Below are 6,000 nucleotides of genomic sequence, written 5' to 3'. Positions count from 1 at the left end.
TCTAAATTTTACATTTTCACAACAAGTTTTGTTATGTAATGAAAATGATCAATAATTTAAGTGGACTATCCATGAATAGGTAAGAAAAGATTGGTTTGATATTTAAAATAGTGATGGCAATCCGTCAAATTTTTGGACCGGATTCGGATTCCTACAAGATTCGGATTCCGTATTCTTACAATATTTTAAAGGCTTTTTTTTAAATAAAAAATTTAAGTGCTAAATATGTCCTAAAAATTCTTGTTGTCTGTTGTTCTCTATAATTCACTTCCGAGAATCGAACCAGATTTTAAAAGATATTATATATAAGGATGATAATATTTGCCTTCAAAAAGGGGGAGTTGAGAGAAAAAACGCAAGACGCTAATTTTAGCCTACCAATTAAGAATCCGAATCCGCTATTAAAAAACAGATTTTGGATTCCAAAATTGGCAAAAATTTGGGCGGATTCGGATTGCCAACCCTAGCAAAATGTTTAATTAAAGTAGACTATCCATGAATAAGAAAAGATGGGTATGAGATTTCAAAGATCATTTTAACTCCACTTTAATGACTACTAAACTGAGAACCAAAAAAATAGGCAAATCCGAATTTTCAGAATTGCAGCTTCATTATTCATTTGGGACGAATTTACTGTAAATATAATATTTAGATGCATCTTTTTGTTACAAGTTTCCACCGTAGATTTTTTATTAATCAGCACCAATGAAGCACAAGATCTCTAAAACAGCATTTTGGGTAAAAACTGGTGAACCAAAAAGATATGCAAATCCAAAACAAATCAATGGAAAAACGATTTTTTTTGCACTTTTCTTTTGTTTTAAAGATTGATTCTGATAAATTAACAATTTTTAAAGGGATTTATGCATTAATTATTATGAAATGTAGTATAAGGTAGAAATTAATGATATTTTAAAATAAGAAATATTAGAAAAAATGAAATTCAACACCTATCACTTTAGAGGTCAGCTGCTGACCTCCAGTTTAATGGATGTAGCCTAATACATGTTTAAGATAAAAATTACCCTGAACAGTATACAAAAATGCTTTTTAATGTGTTAATAAAAAACATTTCAAAATCTTGATTTTGAGAATGATGTCCTTTCAGATGCTCCTGTTGGTGATGATGGTGAGCCAAATGTTATCTAAGTACATGCCCATTACAACAACTTGTCTATCAACCTATGTACCATTTTTTGTGGTCATGGCAATCTCCAATGGAGCCTGATGACAAGAAGTATAAACATCTTCTAAAAACGACAGTATTTACCTTATGCATTGGAGTAATTGAAATTGCAATTTTTTCTTTTTTAATACTGCTTTGCTGGAGGCTGCTATGGATACAAAAATTGGATCATAGTTCAATATATAAGTTGTCATCATGGCCATGCACTTTGCTAACATTTGGCTCATTATCACTACCCATAGGAGCATCTTAAAGGCCATCATCCTTAAAATCAAGATTTTAAAATGGATTTTTTTTAAACATTAAAAATCATTTTTGTATACTTTTGGGAGTAATTATTATTTTGAATATGTACTTAGCTTCATCCATAAGACTGGAGGTCAGCAACTGTGATAGGGGTCGAATTTCTTTTTTTCTAATATTTCTTATTTTAAAAAATCATTAATTTCTACCTTATACTACATTTCATAATAATTAATGCATAAATCCCTTAAAAAAATGTTAATTTATCAGAATCAATCTTTAAAACAGGAGAAAAGTGCAAAAAAATCATTTTTCCATTGATTTGTTTTGGATTTGCATATCTTTTTGGTTCACACTTTTTACCCAAAATGCTGTTTTTGAGATCTTGTGCTTCAATGGTGCTGATTAATAAAAAAGTAATGGTGGAAACTTGTAACCAAAAGCTGCATCTACATTTTATATTTACAGTAAAATTATCCTAAATGAATATTAAAGCTGCTATTCTGCAAATTCAGATTTGCCTATTTTTTTGGTTTGCAGTTTAGAATAATATTAGAGAGAGAGAAGGGACAATAGGCTGTTTAATACACTAGTCCCCAAAGTTTTATAATAACATTTTCTTATTCGGTGGCTGAACAACTTTGGACACTTCAGTAAATTTTGATTGGTTGGTAAATTAAGTTGAATGATCGAACGTTTCATACAATTATCTTAATCTACAGAAGGGGTTATTTTGTGTATTATCATTGGGATGTACTTTAATTTATCGTCCATTGATTTATCCCCTTAGATCCCTATTAATATTAATATCAGATAAAAGAGTTCATTATCGTGTAATAGATACAACCCGTAAAGCTTTTTATTGTACTTTTGAATATAATAAAGCATTTGATTACTAACCTATCAAAGACAAGTTAAACTTTTCTTATAATTTACTATGACTGTCTGTCCGTCAGTCAGTAAGTCAGTCCTTAACGCTATGGGGAAATGATGAGCATTTATTATGTAATTTACTTGGTCCGTAGGTCTGCCTGTAATGCTACAAAAATATAAATTTTAGAACATTATATAGAAAAGGTTTTGTGATTTTTTGTATTTTATTCTCCCTTTATAATCACTTAACATATGCTGTCTAAAACACTTTTCTGTAATATTTAGGGTGTCAATTCAACTCTTGTTCATAAATATATCTCTTAAAATAACATTTTGCTGCTGTTCAATGTTAATTTACAATGATGTAAGTAAATATTTTGAATAGGGTACAATTTCATTAACTTTTACATCTTCATAAGATTTATGTATTATGTTTTTTGCTTTTATTCAATTCTATTACTTGACCACCGACCCCCGTATTAAAAACTTTGATTTGGGTACTTTTAATTTTAATCAACTGGCTAAATTTACAGTGTCCACAGCGTTGCAGAGCCTTTTGATTTTGTTGCGGCTCCTTCTCCGCGGAGCCGTCTGTGAAGATGGCGGCTCCGGCTCCGACCTAAAATCAAGAAAAACTCGACACATTTTTTTCCCCACGTCTATTTTTGACTTTTGAAGGTTTTAATAGTCCAGTTTTGATAAAATGGACTTGAAAAACTTAAAAGGGGCATTTGTACTTGACAAAACATAGTTACCAAATTATAATTAATAAAAAATCTCTCAATTTAGCTAGTCCGGAGCCGGAGCCGTTTTTAAACTAAAATTACGGCTCCAGCTTCACCAAAATATTGCGGCTTCACGGCTCCCGGCTCCGTGTCCAAACTTTCCAATAAAAAAGTTCATTAACAGAAGATTTGATTTTGTTTATTATTATTGGAGAAACTCCTCCTATATGCTCTTTCTTGCAGTATATTCGATTTTGAATATTAAAATGCTTTTTTCTCTCATTCTACCTAATTTATTTTACAAAAAAAATGATTTTACATATTCTTTAAAAGCCATCAGGAGCAAAAAGGCTGCCATTAAAAAATTCTATTTCTAGTATAGCTTAAGAAAATTTAAAGCATTATCTCAAATATTCTCGAGAAACCTTACAAATTTTAGTAGGTAGGTATTTTAGTCATAACTCAGGAAGAAAGTTTGCTCTTAATTTAACTTGTCAAGAAATATTCCCATACATATTTGTTAATGTTCGTTTGTGAGTCTTATCTGACTGATATTTGACTTATTCAGCTTCGCTTTTATTGATGCTGTTAACCTTGTTAATATAGTATGCTGTACACTGTACAGTCTTATTTACAGTATATTTTTAGAACTGATATATCCTTCCAATTATAAGATAACAAATATTATCTTATTTTCAAGATATCCCAAAATTTTAAGATTATTTTGTAATTTTCATTGTATTATTGTTTCCTTTGGTTAAGAGTTCTGTTTAGTCAAGCTATTATTGGCCAAACATGATTGGAAACGTTTTAATTTTAAGAGATAGAACAAAGGATGATAATTGATATACATCCCCAATGATGATAATAGCTATTAATCGCATCGTATCGAAGACAACTTTCCTCGGATAGAAAATTAAAAAAACTGATGATGAAAAACTTACTGCATATGAAGACCTTCCACCTTGTAGTTCTCTAGGTAGGGAGGGGACATAGGGCTGGTAATGACACTGGTTCCTATAGTTTTATTACCACTTTATTTAATTCGTTAAATATAGACTTTTGACACCTTTCCTGAATTTTGATTGGTTAGTTCAAAACTTCTATTGTCTAAACATTTGAACCAACATTTCTAATAAAAAGCAGGAATGATCTTCCTTAGTCTTATCCCTTAAGATCCCTATATAATTATTCTTCATGCTTCCTGTTCGTCTTAAATGTAACATTATATTTGCTTTTCAGAGAAGTATTATGTTTATATAAAAATGATTGGGTGTCAAAGGGACATTTACAATCATCTTTATTACTGTCTCTCAGGTAAACTATAAGTTTACAATCATCTTTATTACTGTCTCTCAGGTAAACTATAAGTTTACAATCATCTTTATTACTGTCTCTCAGGTAAACTATAAGTTTACAATTATCTTTATTACTGCCTCTCAGGTAAACTATAAGTTTACTATCATCTTTATTACTGTCTCTCAGGTAAACTATAAGTTTACTATCATCTTTATTATTGTCTCTCAGGTAAACTACAAATGTTTGGAATGTCCTATAGATTTTATCTTTGGATGATGATTTCTTTAAAAGTTAAGTACGATTTAGAATGTATGACAATTCTATATTCGTTACCAAAAAGTCCGTACTTTCATTTCAAACTGCTTATTTTTTTTACAACTTTTTTTCAATGATATAATCATCCTATTCTTTAATTTTAGTAAGACAAAAAGGTATGTACCTACAATGTTTAAGGCAAAGCACCTCTATTTCCCAAAAATGTAAATATGTCCTGAAACAGAATGCATTATTTTTTTGTAGCTATATATATTTATATCTGCTTAATAAGTTTTGACACTCTATAAGAGTTCATACACGTTTGTTCTATTATCGTATGTCTCAAAGCTTCATTTTATGGATTTTTTGTTAGGTACTATATAAATTAGGGAAAGAAATAGAGAGGGATGGTGAAAATAAATTCAATCTTTTTTCTTGTTTAGATTGTGACCTAGAAACAAGCATCCCAGGATCCGGAATTCACCTATTTTCTCCATATCTAAAGATTCATCAAGGTTAGGGTTGTTCTAGCAGCGAAGCTGCTCTATAATTCACTGTGCGCCGCCTGTCCGTCAGTCTGTAACATTATAGTGAAATGGGATATCTTCTGCTGCTGTCGAAGATAGACTGCTGAACATTTATTTATTATTTCTAAAACATAATACAGGGGTGTATATTCTGCACAAGATTAATTTTTTCCCCTGCTGCAATTTTTTAAATTATTTTTCCCTTAGTTTTTTCCAAAAATGAAGGGGATAAAATGGAAAGTGGTCTTCTTGTTCAAAATATCTTGCTCAAATATACTATTAAAGAAATTAATAATTTTATTTAAATAAAAAGCTGCTTTTCCTTAAAGTGCTTAGCGAGCTCGGAAATGCCATCCACTTTAAAAAAAAATTATGATAAGGGAGCGGTAAGTTTTTTTTGCCTAACCTGACATAGTAAAAAAAACACGAAATCGTAAGCCACCTTATTTTCAACTCATTTCAAAATAGGGTGTGGGGGGGTTTCTATCCCTAACTTGTTACTTTGAGGGAAACCACCAAAAAAAACTTTTTCTATTTGTAGGAAGTACCAAGCTAAAGAAGGGTCTGGTGAACTGCACCACATAAATACATTTACTTCAGGCAATACATTGTTATTACTTTTACAATTATTGAGGTACCTACCTAGGCTATATAATGCCTAGTTAGCAGTTCTTAAACTTTAGCTAGCTATTAAGTACTTTACTACCTATGCAATTGTCAGAGAGAGAGGGGACAATAAAATAAAAATTAAAATTAATAGAAAATGTTTCATTAACTCAACAGAAGAAAAAAAATGAATATACATTCCTGCCATTAACTCTTTAATTATACTTTTCTCTATCAACCTGTTTTATTTCCAAAAATGTAAAATGTACCTTTTAATATTAATTAT

The 6,000-nt window shown here is 30.3% G+C and overlaps 1 protein-coding gene across 5 annotated transcripts in view; it reads left to right on the top strand.

The window, feature by feature from the left end:
- Positions 1 to 4,243: 4,243 nt before the first annotated feature.
- The window catches only part of LOC145304064 (brain mitochondrial carrier protein 1-like), a 41,248-nt gene continuing 39,491 nt past the window's right edge, over positions 4,244 to 6,000 (top strand). For 3 of the 5 annotated variants that reach the window (XR_013873967.1, XM_080145822.1, XM_080145823.1), the window contains exons 1-3: positions 4,244 to 4,344; positions 5,025 to 5,096; positions 5,650 to 5,708. The gene's annotated coding sequence lies outside the window, so the exon portion shown is untranslated. The other 2 variants (XM_080145824.1, XM_080145825.1) reach the window with 2 other exon arrangements.

This window comes from Acartia tonsa, chromosome 13 (genome assembly GCF_053477335.1).
Source record: "Acartia tonsa isolate MP-2025a chromosome 13, ASM5347733v1, whole genome shotgun sequence".
NCBI lineage: Eukaryota > Metazoa > Arthropoda > Copepoda > Calanoida > Acartiidae > Acartia > Acartia tonsa.
This window is presented reverse-complemented; position numbering and strand designations above follow the sequence as displayed.